Source organism: Orcinus orca, chromosome 10, assembly GCF_937001465.1.
Source record: "Orcinus orca chromosome 10, mOrcOrc1.1, whole genome shotgun sequence".
NCBI lineage: Eukaryota > Metazoa > Chordata > Mammalia > Artiodactyla > Delphinidae > Orcinus > Orcinus orca.
In genome coordinates, this window is record NC_064568.1 from 94408765 (window position 1) to 94427396 (window position 18632).

Sequence of the window (18632 nt, forward strand, 5' to 3'; positions counted from 1 at the left end):
ATCTATATTTACATTTCTCCAATTGTTCTCCAACTACTTTTTATACGGTGTTTTCTTCCCCTGATCATCTAGAATCCCATGAAGGTTCACATGTTACATATGATTATTCTGACTTATTCTTTTTTTTTTTTTTTTGCGGTACGCGGGCCTCTCACTGTTGTGGCCTCTCCCGTTATGGAGCACAGGTTCCGGATGCGCAGGCTCAGCGGCCATGGCTCACGGGCCCAGCCGCTCCGCAGCATGTGGGATCTTCCCGGACCGGGGCATGAACCTGTGTCCCCTGTATCGGCAGGCGGACTCTCAACCACTGGGCCACCAGGGAAGCCCTGATTTATTCTTAAAATCAAAATGAGTTTAAGCAAATTGTTTTGCCCATGATTGGGAATCTCTTGATGAGCCCCCTGACTTTTTCTGAGATAGGAGCTCCTTGGGTTTGGAAATAAAAGCACTATTATATTTTGGTGGCAAGAGAAGTAGGCTGAGCCTTAAGCATCCTGGATTCCAGGCCTTGTCCTACAACTAATTATCTGCACAAGTTCAGGTTAGTGACTTTGTCCTTCCGGCCCTCATTTTGTTAACTGGAAAAGCTGTGTGGTATGATAAGAAAAACAAACGAGTTTAAAGACCCAGTTTCAGTCTTGGTTCTGCACTAATTGTGTGACTTTGAGCGCACCCCCCTGCCTTCCCATTCATTTATGAATTGATTTGAGAAATTTGCTTTGAGTGCTTACCAAGGGGCATGTGACCATTACAGGTTCAGCCCCTGTCCTCACAGAGCTCAGAATGCTATTCAGGACGCAGACATGACATACATAGTCGTATCAGTGCGTCATTAATTTCAACTCTGGCATGTTAAAACACTGAGAGGAGTGCTGTTGACAGAGAGTAACAGGGAGACCTCCTCTAGATGGGGGCCACAGAGGGTGAAGGAAAGGAAGGGGAAAACCCCAGGTAGGCTTCTCACAGGAAGTGACTTTTAAGTTGACACAAGACGGATGAGTGGGTGTTGACCAGGTAAGTTTGGGGGAGTTTTCCCTCTTTGTGAATCAGTTTTTCTTTTTCAGTTTAGAAAAAAGAAAACAGATGTGGCAGAGATTGCTGGGGGTCCCCCAGCAGATGCTCTATCCTTCTTCCTTATCATAGAACCCCAGTGTTACTCATGGTAATGACATTGCCAGCAACCTTTGCACCTTCTCGTGGCCTTGTGATGAATCCTGGCAATTGGAATTCTGGCCATTTCTGGGATGCATTCTTAAAGGGAGGTGATATACCCCTTCATCTCACCTTCCTCTGCCCTGTGGCTTGTAACAAGGACTTGGTAGTGAGCGTTCTTTGGCTATGTGGGCAGGGCAACATCTAGGGGTAGCGTAGTGGTGACTCGGGCCACCCCACCATTCCTAACTGTCTATACTTGTGCTTATATCTAAGGGAGAAATATTCATCTTTTATTTTTGGCCACATCGTGCAGCTTGCGGGACCTTAGTTCTCCAACCAGGGATGGAACCTTGGCCCTCGGCAGTGAAAGCATGGAGTCCTCACCACTGGACCACCAGGGAATTCCCAAAGGGAGAAATAAACTACCATCTTGTTTAAGCCATTTTGGACTAGCTGAAATGGAGCTCTATTATATGAAGTTGAACTTAAATTGTAAGCAATACAGTGTGCCTATCAGAACATTCACATTAAATAAAAGAATATAATGTGAAGTAATGCTTATTGCCTACATGACTCAGAGTTGCTTTTAAGCATCACAATAATCAGAGTTGAACATCAGACTTCAAGGGTGAAGTGACTAGTCTCTAAAAGATTAGGACCTGGGACTCCCCTGGGGGTCCAGTGGAAGGCTCCGCACTTCTACTGCAGGGGACACGGGTTCGATCCCTGGTTGGTGAACTAAGATCCCGTATGCTGTGTGGTGTGGCCGAAAGAAGAAAAAAGAGAAAAGGATTAGGACCAGACTCTCCTTTGCTATGATTGCACCTTCATCAATGTATTTGGGGGCATCCATTCCTCACCTGGTGAAAGGCCAGTTCATATTGCTGACTTTTTGTATTGCTCTATGACATCTAAGGTCACTTCAAAACCCACCTCCATTGACTGAGCCATGTTGCAGGATTTCTGGCCCAGAGCTCTTGTTTAATAACACCGTGGGGGGTCTGTGAACCATGTTACAAGGCAACAGCTGAAGTGACCTCGGCTGCACATCCTGCCCCGCCCCTTACAGGACACTACCACCCCCCCACCCCCGCCGACCAAATCTTCATTAGATGAATGACTTTTGTTGAGAAATCATTCTGGTGATTCTTCATTTTTACTATTATTTCACACTATACACCAAAGCATCAACATGCACACCAGGAAAGTTAAACACCCTGAAGAACACACAGGCATGACTCACGGATTCTCTTGTGAGCAGCTTGTCCATTCATGGTGTCAGTGTTTATCAGCATTGTGAGAAATACCCAAATGTCACCCGAGTGTTAAACTGATCCACACACACGCGCGCGCACACACGCACACACAGCATGCCATCTATTTCTCTGGAGTGTAACTGGGTTCACAGGGGATTAAGGCTCTTCATAGAAATGAATAGATTATGTGTTGCATTGTCATAAAATCATTCAGAGCTGGGTGGGGCCCCAAGCTTACCTGGCACCATTTTCATTACAGCTCAAGGGATTCATCCTGTGTTAGGGAAAAGCAAGATGGAGTGTTGAATGCAGAATCTCATAAATGGATCTGTGCTCTGGCTTAGTTGATTCTGAAAAGAATCAGTCAAATAAAAGCAGTGCATTAGATAATATTATTTTAAGCAAAAGATTTTATGAAATAACATCAATCCATTGACCATAAATAGTTGGTCTGTTGAGCGCTCCATTATTATTTATTGAACACTGGTAGAGTGAGGGGGCCTGTTGTCAGGGAAACAGAAGAGTGGGGTCACCACAATGCCTAAACATCTTCTAGTGGTCATTTCCAGTAGGGCCCAAAGTCTTTCCTGTAAAAACATTGTTTTTGAATATTTGCTTAAAATTACGTTAAAGTAGACACTTTAAGAATAGCAGCAAAAAGAGGGATTTGATCTCAGTTCTGCTTGTAGCCCCCATTGCCCGTTCCCCACGGTATGCAAGGCCCTTACAGTCTAGTGCCTGCCTCTCGCTGTGGCCCTGTATCTCACCACCCCCCTCCTCTCTCTACTCTTCAGCTGAACTTAACAACAGCTCTCTGTGCCTTTCCACCAGTCACTGGCTCTTCTTGGAATGCTTCTGTTTTTTTTTTTTTGCCTTAATACCTTCTCATTCTTCAAAACTGAACATAGTATATACCCCAAAGAATTGAAAGCAGGGTCTTGAAGAAGTATTTATCCACCCATGTTCATGGTAGCATTATGCACAATAGCCAAAGGTGGAAGCAACCCAAGTACCCACTGACGGATGAATGGATAAAACAAAATATGGTCTATACAATTGTCCCTCAGCGTCCACTGGGGATTGGTTCCAGGAGCACCCCTGACCCCCACCAATACAATACCAAAATCCTCTGACGCTCTAGTTTCTTAAATAAAGTGGCATAGTATTTGCATATGACCTATGTACAGCCTCCCGTATACTTTAAATCATCTCTGGATTACTTATAATACCTAATACAATGTACATGCTATATAAATAGTTGCTGTTGCACAGCAAATTCAAGTTCTGCTTTTTGGAACTTTCTGGAAATTAAAAGAATTTTCTTTCACTCCACAGTTGGTTGGACCCTCAGATGCAGAATTCATGGATACAGAGGGCCAACTGTACGTATAATGAAATGATATTCAGCCTTAAAAAAGAAGGAAATTTTGACATATACTACAACACAGATGAATCTTGAGTACATTATGCTAAGTGAAATTAGCCAATCACAAAAGGGCAAATATTAATACTATATGATGCCATTCACCTGAAGAGGTTAGAGTAGTCACATTATACTGACAGAAAGGAGAATGGTGGTTGTCTCAGGCTAGGGAGAGGGCGGACAGGCTGTTAGTGTTTAATGGGTACTGAGTTTCAGTTTGGGAAGATGGAAAAAGTTCTGGAGATGGATGGTGGTGACGGTGGCACAACGATGTGAGTGTATGTCATGCCGCTGAACTAAACACTGAAAATGGTAAATTTTACGTTGTGTTTGTTTTACCACAAGTAAAATAAATTAATTCAAAAAGACTTAATACAGACATATCTGACCTCCTCAGTCTGGGATGGGTGTTCCTCCTACTCGACCCCAGAGCACATGATACTACTTATTTATTTTTGGCTGCATCGGGTCTTAGCCGCAGCACGCAGGATCTTTATTTGCAGTGTGTGGACTCTTAGTTGTGACGTGTGGGCTTAGTTACCCCGTGGCATGTGGGATCTTAGTTCCCAGGGATCGAACCCGAGTTCCCTGCACTGGAAGGCGGATTCTTAACCACTGGACCACCAGGGAAGTCCCTTATGATACTATTTTTATTATTAAACCATGTCATGCTTTTTCTATATTGTAGGGATGTAAGATATCAATAATGTAAAACCTTTACCATCTTACCCATGTAGTTATTGTTCAGTAAACAGCAGTTATTATAACATTTACCAATTGGATTATAACCTTTCTTACTAGTCTGTCCTTTTAGATCATAAAACCCTTGAAGACAGGGGCTGTCTCTTTAATCTGTGTCTCCGAAGACTATAGCAAGGTATCTGGCATATAGGTTCATCAAAAAACTAAATGAAGGTGAAACGGATAATTCGTGGAACCCTAGAACCAGAAAGAAACTTTGGAGACTAAGGACAACATTGCATCCACCCTCCCCAAAACTGAGATCATCTACATCAAGTGCACTGCCCAATTCCTGCACATAGTAAGCATTTAATAAATGTTAGTTCTTGTTCCCTTTCCTCTCATTTTACAGAGAAAGGGATTGAGGTCCACAGAGGTGAGGTAATTGGCTCAGTTAAACAGCTTAGTCACGGAAGAGACAAGCGCCACATCTTCTGGTCCACCGAATCTTTTTCTATAACATGGGAAACGTGGGATGTGGGAATGACCCTTGCCCTCAACAGTGATAGGTTCACAAATAACTTTTTATTATGGGAAGATTCAAACGTACAGAAAAGTAGGGAGGATAGCATTATGAGTCCTATGTACCCATGACTCAGCTCCAACAACTGTCAACGCTTTGTCACTCTTTTTGCATATATAGCCCTCTACGTCTCACCTCTCCCCTCCCCTCCAGAGTATTTAAGGCTAATCCTAAACATCTTATCTAATTCTAACTGTATTTTACATGGAACTCTTTTTCACGGAACTCTTTTTCACGTGTTTCATCTCTAGAAAGGGTCAACTCAGTTGGAAAAGATTTCCATGAGGGAAAAAAACCTCAATTCTTCTACTAAAAGATACTGGAAATCAGCTTCTCAAAACCTCCATGACACTTGCAGACCTTTAGAATCTTGACAAAGTATGCACCCCAAAACAGAAGTAACCTCCGATTTGCCTTAGTCTCTAGAGATCTTCCAATTCATATAATCTGCTGAGTGTTCCTGTCTTTGTGCTATCATTCCCAACCTGTATGAATCACCCTCTGTACCCATCCCCAGTAGCAACCTCTGTGCTTTCCTGTTTTTTTTTAATAGTTTGTATTATTATTTTTAAATTTTATTTATTTTATTTATTTATTTTTGGCTGCATTGGGTCTCCATTGCTGCGCACGGGCTTTCTCTAGCTGCGGCGAGCGGGGCTACTCTTCATCGCGGTGCGCGAGCTTCTCGTTGCAGCAGCTTCTCTTGTGGCGGAGCACGGGCTCTAGGTATGCGGGATTCAGTAGTTGTGGCTCACGGGCTCTAGAGCGCAGGCTCAGTAGTTGTGGCGCATGGGCTTAGTTGCTCCGCAGCATGTGGGATCTTCCTGGACCAGGGCTCAAACCCGTGTCGCCTGCATTGGCAGGCGGATTCTTAACCACTGCGCCACTAGGGAAGTCCCTGTGCTTTTCTTTGTATAGTTTTACTTCCCCAAATGCCTTCTTTTTTCCAAAATCTATCAGTCCTTCAAGACCCATTTCAGGAACTTTGACCTAAAACCTTTTTTAGATGGTCTCACCCTTGGAATGAGATGGCTTTTACAGTCACAGCACAGTCTTAACTATTATTTAATTGTTTCACTTCTATCAGTTTTGCCTCCTTAACAAGATTGCAGGTTCCTTGATGGCAAGGATTCTGTTAAAACATCTTTTTGGTATTTCCTCTCATTCCTTCAGTCCCCATCCCAAGGCCATCGGCAGTGGAGAGCTCATACTAAATTGGTTATGACAGTGTGTTGATTAATCTTTGTGCACTCATATTTTGATAATATAGTCGAATCTATGCAGTGATCTTGCCCGAAACATCAAATTTGAATCTGATCTGCTCTTTTTTTTTTAACATCTTTATTGGAGTATAATTGCTTTACAATGGTGTGTTAGTTTCCGCTTTATAACAAAGTGAATCAGTTATACATATACATATATCCCCGTATCTCTTCCCTCTTGCGTCTCCCTCCCTCCCACCCTCCCTATCCCACCCCTCTAGGTGGTCACAAAGCACCGAGCTGATCTCCCTGTGCTATGCGGCTGCTTCCCACTAGCTATCTATTTTACATTTGGTAGTGTATACATGTCCATGCCACTCTCTGATCTGCTCTCTTGATCCAACTTCCAGTTTTCAAGAAAACAGAACAGAGGACATCACAGGGATGCAAACGGAAACACCTGCATTGTGGGAAACTTTCTAGGAAAAGTTTCTTCAATACATAAATTGCAGTGGGAAAAAAAGAAATAAAAACAGTTGGAGGGACAACGGATAAGAACTGAAAACCAAGCACAGTCTGTGAACCTTGTGTGGATTCTGATCCAAGCAAACAAACTGAACAAACATATGACATTTATGAGATAATTAAACGCTTAATGGATCGTTTATGATGTGAAGGGCTTTATTTTTAATTTACTATTTGAAAAAAACTTGTGGTAAAATACATAAACAATATAAAATTTACTATTTGAATCATTTTTCAGTTCATTATCCCGTTCAGTGGTGTTGAGTACATTCACATTGTTGTGCCACCTTCGCCTCCATCCATCCACAGAGCTCTTTTCCTCTTGCAGAATTGCAACTGCGCCCCATTCCCACCTCCCCTCAACCCCTGGCCACCACCATTCCACTTTTGTCTATGACTTTACTACTCTAAGAACCTCATGTAAGTGGAATTACACAGAATTTGTCCTCTTGTGACTGGCTTGTTTCGCTCGGCACAGTGTCCTCAAGGTTCATCTATGTTGTAGCAGGTGTCAAAAGGGGTTTTCTTTTTTTTAGAGGCAGGAATTGCTTTGTGTTTTGTTAAAAAAAAAAAAAAAAGAGTCCTTATCTTTTAGAGATACACACTGAAATATTTATGGATGAAGTGATAGGAAGTCTGGGATTTGTTCCAACATAACCTGGTGGGGGACTTGCTGGGGGTACAGCGGAAATAAAATTAGCTGTAAGTTATTAATTGTTGCAGCTGGGTGATAGGTACATGGGGACCATTATGTCTATTTTGATCTATGTTTGACATTTTTTATAATAAATTCGTTTTTAAAAAGCAGTATCTAGAAGGGAACGTGTGGATCATTTAACACTTCTGGCCCTCTGTGCCTCTTTCTCAGTGAGGATATTTGTGGTCCAGGCGGGTGATGGCCTCTGTTCTCCGTCGGGCCAGGACTAGAGCCTGTGCACAACCGCTTACAGGGCACTCTGTGCCCAGTGACACACTGCAGAGGGTGCATGTAAATCAGGCATCTCTTAGCGACTCCTGCTGATAGATTGATCTGGCTACACTGTTAGAATCTGGGTAGGTGTTTAGAATCCAGACACAGAGTCAAGGGATTTGTCCTCGTGCTTGTTCCTTGCGTGCACGGATTTATTCAGCATTACCCGGCCAGCCCTTAGGCCTAGAGGGGCCTGTACTGGGGAATGAGAGGAGACCCTCCTGGTGAGCCCCATCTTGGGCTTGTCAACTGTCAGAGGGCCTTCAGCCCGGAGTAGAGGGGAGGGCTGAGGAAAAACAGTCTCATTGTGCTAAGCTGGGTGAGAGGCTGGCTCATCCTGGGGAATAGAAAGTACATTGCTTTCCTCTAGGAGTTGAATTAACTCTTTCAGGGCAATAGAATTAGCTCAGTAATGACTATCCTGTTGCCTTCGGGTTTTCCCGAATGGAGTTTTTAATGAGCTGCGTCCACCCCATGCTACCCATGCCACAATTCAACAGAATTGACTGGTAAACTCAGCCAACAACAGGTTTGACTAATGTCTTTTTCTCGGAATAGCCCAAGTGTTCTTGTGAAGGGATCGGTTGCTGCCTTCAGAACCGAGAAGGCGCAACCTCATTAGAGGCTGCGGGTAGACGAGCCCTCTAATCTTCATTCATTTCCAGAGCAGGGATTGTAGTTTCTTGTACCACAGCCCATTCACGGGCCTTTTGTGTTCCTATCAAGTCTTAGTTCCTTGTTTCCAATTTGCTATATAATTTCTCTTCAGGCTTGTAGCTTCAGAGAAAAGGAGTAACAGTAAGCAAGTTTTAACTGACAGGTTTTGAAACCTGAAAGTTAAACATCTAGACAGGTTAGCAGCTGCATTGAAAACGCTTTAAAGAAGATTGCAGTTGAATTGATTTCCAGCTTTGCAGGTGGCGGTGTTTATAATTGAACGGCTCTGAAATGCGAAGGAAAGGTCTACTATTATTTGCAAAATATCTCATCTCCACATCCACAACCCCCAGGAGCACAGAAGGTTGGAGAAATAGGAAAAATAAGGATTAGTATTTTTTAATTAAAAGCCATCTTGGGAGGTTTTAAGGACCTCTCCCCACTTTCTTTTAAGCAGAAAAATAGTGATGTTGCCTGCAACTGGCCTTTTAAAGAAAAGACAAGAGAATTGATACCTAAGTAGGTTGGACAGTGGCTCCATTTGAAAGATAAATTTGCTCTGTGAGACAGAGTGTCTTCAGTACCTTGGAAGAGATAATTAAACCAAATATTAGCCTGGAGTCTTGAAAGGGCTAACTCATCTCTCAAGGCCACTCAGTTTACTTCTAGAGAACACATGTTCCCCTCAGCCACTTCTCCCCCACCCCAGGATGGAGCCCTTTGTTCCCTGGTCCTCCGCTGAGCTGGGACTGTGCAGCTGGACTCCGCAAAGAATTAAGCACCTTCAGTGTCAAGCTCTCCTTGCGCAGTTACCCCAAGGAGTCTACAGTCTGTTGGATGTTAGCACACAGATTTGTCCTTTGTGGCTGCTGTGTTAGTTAACTCAATAAAACGATCCATCCTTACAGCCGGGAGTGCATCTGCTGTTCCTCAGGGCATCAACTTTGGAGTTAGGCACTCTTGGGTTTGGATCCTGACCCTAACCTTTACTAGCTGTGTGACATAATTTAGAACTCTAAACTTGAGTTCTCTCTCTATAAAATGGGTTTGATAGGGAGCATCTATGGAGGAAGACTCAGTGAGTACTGTCACTCAGGGCCCGGTTCAGGGTGAGTTCTCAATCCTTGTTAGCTTTTGTTACTATTGTTATTATTACGAAGTCCTTACCCGCTGGGCCCTGCCCCCTTCTCCCTCTGATGCAATTCTCTGTAACTTCTCTGTGAGGTCTCTACAGGTTCTCCGCCTATGGTGTTTCCAGCACAGCTTGTGGGTGCGTTTGTTGTAGCGCTTTACCGTATTGTATTGAAACTGCTTGTTTACCCCACCTTGCTAGTGGTTGTAGGCATTACAGTAATGTACGTATGTGTCTGCCACAGGGCAGGCAATCAGTGAAGTGTAACTTCGTTTTACTTATTAAGTGTCTGGCTCACTAGGCACAGTTTTATTCAACAAATGCTCACTGAATGTCTACTGTAAGCAGCGATCTCATGGAACCCTTACAACAATCCTAGGAAGTTGAGGAACTTCCCTTGGTGGTCCAGTGGTAAAGAATCTGCCTTACAATGAAGGGGACGCTGGTTCGATCCTGGGCAGGGAACTAAGATCCCACATGTCCATGCACCACAACTACTGAGCTCGAGCGCCTCAACTAGAGAGCCTTCGAGCTGCAAACTACAGAGCCCATGTGCCCTGGAGCCCATGCGCCACAACTACAGAGAGAAAACCTGCATGCCACAACTAGAGAGAGGCCCACGTACCACAACTAAGATCCAATGCAGCCAAAAAAAAAAAAAAAAGCCTAGGAAGTTGATACTATTATCTTCCCTGTTTCACAGCAGAGGAGGTGGTGGGTTGGAGTGGTCAAGTCAGCTGCCCAAAGCCAACTAGAAGGGAATAGGGCTGGGATTCGAACAGAAGATGGTGAGAGCTGGGACCATATGTTCTCTATCTTTGCATTCTTAGAAGCTAGCACAGGACTTCCCTGGTGGTGCAGTGATTAAGAATCTGCCTGCCAGTGCAGGGGACAGGGGTTCGAGCCCTGGTCGGGGAAAATCCCACATGCCGCGGAGCAACTAAGCCCGTGTGCCACAAGTACTGAGCCTGCGCTCTAGAGCCCGCGAGCCACAACTACTGAGCCCGCGCACCTAGAGCCCATGCTCTGCAACAAAGAGAAGCCACCGCAATGAGAAACCTGCGCGCCGCAAGGAAGACGCCCTGCAACTAGAGAAAGCCCGCCCGCAGCAATGAAAACCCAACACGGCCAAAAATAAATAAATAAATAAACAAACAAACATAAAAAAAGAAGCTAGCACAACTCCTAACACCTGGTCAATGCACTGTAATATTGAGTGGATGAATTGGAGTCAACTGTCGCTCTTTGGCCTACGGAGCTAGAGAGGATGCCAGTGAGTCTTACTTAGTTCAGCTCTCTGGGCTGGTCATTTGGCTGTTTGTTCTCAGATCCAGGCCCCATAATTCCCCTGATCTGCTCTGGACCTTGCACAAAGGGCTGATCTGCAGAGGCATTTCCCAGACTCCCTTGCCAACTGGCTTCCAACTCAGTTCAGCCAATGCGAGGCTGCCCTGTGGAGAGCCGCGGGGGGGGCAGCTTCGGCCAAAGATGCTGCCTAAAACAGAAATGAAGGGGGAAAGTTCTCTGACTTCTCCTTTCCTCCTGCTCCCCAGTCTCCATCCAGTGCCCCCACTGACTGAAAGGGGCTGGGTGCCAGGGGCAAGGGGGCCTGAGAGGTGGAGTTTGGGCGGGTCAGTTCCCCTGTGAGGCCGAACAGAGAGGTAGTGAATAAAGCTGACAACCACCAGGGAAACTGTCCCTCCTTCTTTCTAGGTGAGAATTTCTTCCAATCAGGAACTTGGCTCAGATACATATAGAAGGTCCTAAATTGGGAGAGGTTTTTTGGAAAGGGAAAAGGGCGGGGGGAGCACAGACGTTTCTTCGGGTGTTCTATTATTGGCATACATTTTTTATTTGCTGGCTGATTGGGGCTTGTGGAACAATTCAAAATGTAAAAAAGTCAAAGTGGTATGTGTTTTTAACTTTCACGATTAAAAAAAAAATGCCTTTACCTTGTGACAAATGGCCACTTATCCTGAAGATGCTGTATTCAGTTAAGACTCCCGCTAGGGTGGTCATGGGAACATCGTTCATGAATTTGTGGCAGAATGAGACTCATCAATAGGTTGCTTAGTAAATATAGGTTAAAAGGATATCCAGTATCTGCCTTAAACCCACAAAGGAATATAAATTTGCAGCAAGAGATCAAAACTCTAATGAAGGCAGCAGAAGATGGCTTTAAAGACAATTCCCTGTTGCAACTTGATGATGAAAATCAGTCTTAACTGTGCATTTAATTTCTTCTGTGGGTTCAAAGCACATCCTTAAAGTTTCATCCGAAGAAGGTTAATCATGATAGTCTTTGGAGCCTACAAAGCTTCTAAAATTGGGTAGAGTTAGTAAAAGATACTTGTGTGAATAAAAACGTTTTGCTTATTTTAAGTGAGGTGTTTCTTTTTTTTTTAATTTTAATTAATTAATTTATTTGTTTATTTTTGGCTGTGTTGGGTCCTCATTGCTGCACATGGGCTTTCTCTAGTTGTGGTGAGCAGGGGCTACTCTTTTTTTTTTTTTTTTTTTTTTTTTTTGCGGTACGTGGGCCTCTCACTGTTGTGGCCTCTCCCGCCACGGAGCACAGGCTCCGGACGCGCAGGCTCAGCGGCCATGGCTCACGGGCCCAGCTGCTCCGCGTCATGTGGGATCTTCCCGGACCAGGGCACGAACCCATGTCTCCTGCATTGGCAGGCGGACTCCCAACCACTGCGCCACCAGGGAAGCCCGGGGGCTACTCTTTGTTGCAGTGCGCAGGCTTCTCATTGCGGTGGCTGCTCTTGTTGAGGAGCACGGGCTCTAGGCGCCCAGGCTTCAGTAGTTGTGGTGCACAGGCTCAGTAGTTGTGGCTCATGGGCTCTAGAGCGCAGGCTCAGTAGTTGGGGCACACGGGCTTAGTTGCTCCGCGGCATGTGGGATCTTCCCGGACTAGGGCTCCAACCCGTGTCCCCTGCATTGGCAGGTGTATTCTTAACCACTGTGCCACCAGGGAAGCCCAAGGTGTTTCTTAAAAAAAAAAAAAAAAAAAAAGAAGAAGAACCTGATAAAATACCATCTTTGTAGAAATCCATGAAGAAACTAATATGGGAAAAAATATGGGATTAGTGAATACAAAGCATTCATTTGTAAAAAATACCTTTCTTACTCTCCACAAAACCCATGTTTCCATAGGAAAATTCCGTGTGAGTAAGGAAAGGAATCATTTTATATAAAAACGAAATAAAGGTGCTTCCCTGGTGGCGCAGTGGCTGAGAGTCCGTCTGCCGATGCAGGGGACGCAGGTTCGTGCCCCGGTCCGGGAAGATCCCACGTGCCGCGGAGCAGCTGGGCCCGTGAGCCATGGCCGCTGAGCCTGCCCGTCCGGAGCCTCTGCTCCGCAGCGGGAGAGGCCACAACGGTGAGAGGCCCGCGTACCTCAAAAAAAAAAAAAAAAAAAAGTCAAACTAAGAACCATCTTATAACAGATTGAAACTTTCTGTTAATGTATTGTAGTTTTCTTCAGCTTTAGTCAAAGTCATTTTCTGAATAGAATCTCCTGTTTTGATAGTCTAAAACTCTGTGCATCATTTTAAACTCTACTTCCTAGCACTTATTTTAGCTTGAAGCAAAAGTTGCTAAACTGTGAAGGATCCTAGTAAGATACGGCGTAGCCATCGTAAGCAAGCAATTCTGATTCAGACATTAAGGCTGCAACAGTTTGACCCACACATGTTCTGCCTAATCAGGTAGGTCCCACCGCCACCACCAAGAGGTTGAGGGAGTTTTCTTTCTCATTGTCTAGGCTCTAAGCAACGGCAATAAGAAGTGCAAACAAGTATTCAGCAGTGGATCTGTTTTTGATACCCTATCCAAGTCACCAAGTGTGTGCATTTGCTTGGAGAATGGCACACTCTGCGGCGGGCCCTTGCACATTTATACTCGTGCAGGGCCTTAATGGGAAACATTTGAGTCTGGTTGCAAAGATTCGCTCAGTGTGAAATCTGTTCCTAACACAATGGTCAGATTGAAAGGAGTTTCATTACATGGCTGGGCATTTCTTTTTTCTTTGGGGAATAGAAAAGGTGAACGCAATACTTTCCAGTTTAAAGTTACCACAAAACTTCATAATCTTAACCTCAAAATCAACTCCTAAATTTATACAGAGAACCAGAGGCCTTGGGCTGGCTGCAACTGCCTGTTTGATCTTGGTTAAGTTCCAAAAAGCCAGGGAGAGTTCAAAGCAAGGCCAGGGGCAAGTCCACACTGTAATCCACGTCCCCTTTTCCTTCCGTCTGTAATCTCCCTCTCCATCCTCCGGTATGAACTACAGTAGATATCCATTTCAATAACCCTAGACACCGTAGATTCTAGAACAATGAGGAACACATCTTTTCTTATTGATACTGACAGACCCTTTGGTCAGAAAATGTCCCTCAACAGATGTTAGAGAATGTGGTTATAAACCAAAAAGGTATCTGTTACAACTTTTAAGGCTGTTTTATTTCTAGCTCTGTAAATTCCACTGGATAAGGTTTAATTTTTTTCACCCCTTTTTCTTCAGAAAGCCCTCTTGAGGGTTTAGGACACAGGAAAGCAGTTATGGCGTAAATAAGATGCTGCCTCTGCTTTTGCATTAGCCACCCCTCCTCCATCTTCCCACAAAGAAAAAGAGAACTGAAAGGACAGTTATGAAGCCGTACCAATAATAAAGCAAGAACGAGTTCTTCAAATTCATCATTCGAGTTACTGTATTTGGAAATTGAATAATGCCATTTTTTCCAATCTAAGCACGCTGGATGTTATTTCGTTCGAATCATACTGTTGGAAGATGGTTTTAGATTATTTTAACTCTGGTTAAAGAATACATCCATTGATATCAAAAAGAATTGAATTGTACCCTGACTTTGAGGTGAATGACTGCCTGAGTACTGACCTAGTCTGAAATTCACTTCCTCTCAAATGGGCCACCCGGCATAAGTGACTTCAGCTTAAAATTCCTAATGAGGCCACAAGCATTGGCATAAATACATGAAAGTGGAGACTTAGCAATGTACGATAATGTCTTCTTTCCCAATATTTATTCCCTATAACATAAACACCTATGACAAATAAACAATGAAAGAGAGGAGTGAAAGGGACAGAAATAGTATGCTGACACAGGTGATAGTGATGACAGTTGTGTGTGGCTTTGCTCCCAAGTCACCCAGAGCGCAAGTGAGTCCTCTACCTTCTGAGATAAACATTCCTAATGTCCCACTTTTGCACCCCTGTCCCCCAGTCCTGGGAAGGAGAGCCGTTCTGTTCATATTTTCCTTGCAGAGCTCCTAAGTACTGCACGAAAATGTGCAGGGCAGAGTGCCAGATGTCTGATAATGTAAAATCAGGGGAAGGCTTGAGTGTCATGGCATGTATATATATATCCCTCGGAAAATGCAATCTGCCATATCTTTCTCACCCCACACGTTTTGTTTTTGTTTTTTGCAATGTGCTGTTGACATTCCTCCATTGAGAAGGTATGTTCCCTACCTTTGAACTTGAGAAAATCTTTGTAGCTGCCTTGACAAATACAATGCAGTAGAAGTGACAGTGTTTGACCTCTGAGGCAAGGTCACAAAAGGCCACGTGGCTTCTGTGTGGCTCCCTGTCTCTCAGGATGCTCACCTTGGCAACCCAGCCACCACACTGTGAGGAAGCCCTGGCCACTTGGAGAAGCCACTTGCAGGTGTCCCAGTCGCAGCCTTAGCTCAGAGGTGGTCCTAGGCAGGGGGCGGGGGGGTGGGGAAGGAGGGCTTAGGCTGGCGGGGGTGGGGGTGGTGGAGACGGAGGGGGCCGGAAGTGACTATACTGCTGCTCACTAACTGACCTGAGGAATATTGAGTTTCCGACAGGTCGCGCGGCAGGCCTGCGGATCTGTCTCTTGCTTCAACAGTGTTTAGAATGAACGTACCAAGGGATACCCCTTGTTCCAGCCTCCGACCGCCCTCCAGCTTTTTTTTCAGTTGCAACCTTTGGAATCAGCCACTCACCTACCCTCGGCCACTGGAACCAACCAACACCAGTTTTTGAGGCTAACTCCTGATTACCAATCAACCCTGAGCTCCCAGATTCGTCAGAATTATTCTACCAAGGTAGAGGTTGCCTGGTCAACCTGCATCTGCAGGCCTTCTATACCTACCTCTCTCTGGGCTTCTATTTCGACCACGACGATGGGGCTCTTCAGAGTGTGGGCCACTTTTTCCGTGAACTGGCCAAGAAGTGCCAAGGCACTGAACGTCTCTTGAAAATACAAAACCAGTGCAGCGACATTGCCCTCTTCCAGGACGTGCGGAAGCCATCTCAAGATGAGTGGGGTGAAACCCAGGACGCTATGGAAGCCGCCATGCTCATGGAGAAGGACCTGAACCAGGCCCTTTTCGATCTGCATGCCCTGGGCTCTGCCCGCACAGACCCTCACCTCGACTTCCTGGAGAGCGGCTTCCTGTATGAGCAGGTGAAACTCATCAAGAAGATGGGTGACCACCTGACCAACCTCCGCAGGCTGGCTGGTCCTCAGGCTGGGTGGGGCCAGTAGCCCTTTGAAAGGCTCACCCTCAGGCATGACTAGGAACCTCTGAAACCCAGCGGCCTTTGAGGAGCCCCTGTGGTCAGAAGGCCTGAAGCCTTCTCTGCAGCCACTAGGCAGCTTTTAACTACCCTGGAGCCCTCCCCCAAGCCTTGGACCAAATGGAAATGAAGCTTTTGGCAGCCAAAAAAAAAAAAGGAATATTGAGTTTCCCATTTGTGCCGGGCAGTGTTGTAGAAGCTGGGCTACAGCTATGAGAAAAACAGACAAAAATAGCCCCCTTCTCAGCTCCTTCTGTAGACTCTGTGAATCTAACTTCCTGAGCCTTCCACAACTGGGAGAACCAAGCTCAGATTTTATATAATCCTGACCAAGTTTTGTAATTACAGTGAACACATGTCATAGGAATTTTTTTTTCTTTGAAATAGAGTTCCCCTTTATTACAGATGAATAAAAAAGGCCTAGGGAGGTTGACGGTGATTCGCCTTCATCTGACTCTTGGGGATGACAGCTAAGTCATCTTCGCTCCTTATGTTTTGCTATTTCCATAGAACAACCAGGGTCTGCTTCCCCATAGATAGCCGATTATGATTAGTTACTTACACAGCAGACACTCCTGTCCAGGAGGCGCTTGGGTGGGAAATGGAGAAGATTCCTGCCCCCTTTCCTCACCTCAGCTGGGTGAGGGGCCCCTCCCTGTTGCACAGCACCCTGCATCCCCGCACCCCCCCACCCCCCCTGCGCTGTTCTTTCCGCTCTTAGAGTGCTCACTGTGGATGGATGTCCTTTGAGGGTAGGGAGAGTGTGAGCCTCCTTTCTAGAGCCACAGTGCCTAGTAGAGGTCTAGGTGCAGAATAAGTGAGCAGTGAAAGTTTGGGGAATATAGAATGAATGAACACGGGGTGGTACCACCCCTGACTCCATTCGCCATTAGTATCCTGTGTGTGCTATGTTTTCTTGGCCGCCCCTGCTCTGGGAAATAGGGAAATGCAGGAACTAGCTCCTCCTTCAGGGAAAGATTTGCTGCTCAGCTGCAGGGAGTGTGGTCAGAAGAAAGCCCTCAGCTGTCAGCTCTTCCAGAGTCTGCTTTATCTGCAGAGAGCCACCTTGCGCAAGGTCATGCCATATTCTGGCTCCCATGACTTAATAGAAGAGGATATAAAGTAGCTATTTTGGCCCAATGGGGGACAACTCAGATGGGTACTATTTTACTCTAAAACTCCCTGCCTTGTAAACTGAAACTTTATTTGGCCCCCTCTGCCCATTCCTTCTTCCCATCTTCCTTTCATAGGTGCTGGTCCTAAAATAAACATTTTATACCCCAGACTCCATCTCAGCATCTGCCTCTGGGGAACCCAACCTGCAATGACTTTCTCTTGCCTTTGGTTGTAAGACTCTTTACCTTTGGTCAACTTGGCTATTCACCGAGTTAACTTAACAATGTTTGTTTTGTGAAGGTCTTAAAGTATTCAATTCTGATTATGGCTCAGGAGACAACTGACAGCTCCAGACGAAGGCTGGGTTTAATATCCAAGGAGTGCTCACTTGGAAGGGTTGGTAATGCCTTTCTCATTGCTGCTTAGAAACATATATTCGGCTGAAATTAGACATTTTTATGAAATCGCTGCATCAACTGATAATACCCAGGCTGTAGATTTTCTTTTTTTCTTGTTTAGCTTCAGCTGACAGATACCAGTTTCACACCAAAGATTCCCTGCCCTCTGGAATTTTGCTCCCTCAGGTCCTAGGTGCCTTTTTACCTCTCTGATGCCCTCAAACAGACTCTTCTTCCCCATCTCCATTTTCTTCAATTGTTCTTAGGGGTAGTGTTAGTCTGTTACAAATTAATCTGCCACAGCTAGAGGCAGAATTGTCCAGGATCACCTTCCTTTCAACTCCTTAATCTTAACTAACAGAAGTGATTTGAAAGAGTAGATGTTATCTTTTGTAGAGAAGAGGAACTAAGATCAAAAGGTTTTTAGAGGAAAAAAATGTAAGATGGAGCAGGTTCTGGAGAAGCCTGTGTTGCTTTTTCAATCAGAATTGTATTCCTTAGGTTCATCCTTTTTTTAAAAAAAAAATTATTTGTTTATTTATTTGGCTGTGCCCCATCTTAGATGTGGCACACAGGATCTTTGTTGTGGTGTGCGGGATCTCTTTTTTTTTTTTTTTTAGTTGCGGCATGCGGGATCTAGTTCCCTGACCAGGGATTGAACCCAGGCCCCCTGCATTGGGAGCTCGGAGTCCTCCCCTCTGGACCACCAGGGAAGTCCCCCTTAGATTCATCCTTAATTAGGAAAATGTGACTTTCATTTACCCATAAACACATTCAAGTTTCAATTCTTCCTGGTATTAGTTTTTGTTTCCTTATGTTAGTTTTCTCAATTCTACCACTGTAATTGTACTTAACAGAGAGTTATCATAAGTTAAATTTTTGAGTTAAACTCACTCCTTTGTTCTGAAAAAACTTTAAATCTCAAGTTAACTCTCAATTATTTACAGTAAAATGTAAGGGG

General features: G+C 44.8%; 1 pseudogene; it reads left to right on the forward strand.

Annotated features, from left to right (window-relative positions):
• Nucleotides 1-14153: 14153 nt before the first annotated feature.
• LOC101285530 (ferritin light chain-like) lies at nt 14154-16158 on the forward strand (annotated as a pseudogene).
• The last annotated feature ends 2474 nt before the right edge of the window (nt 16159-18632 follow it).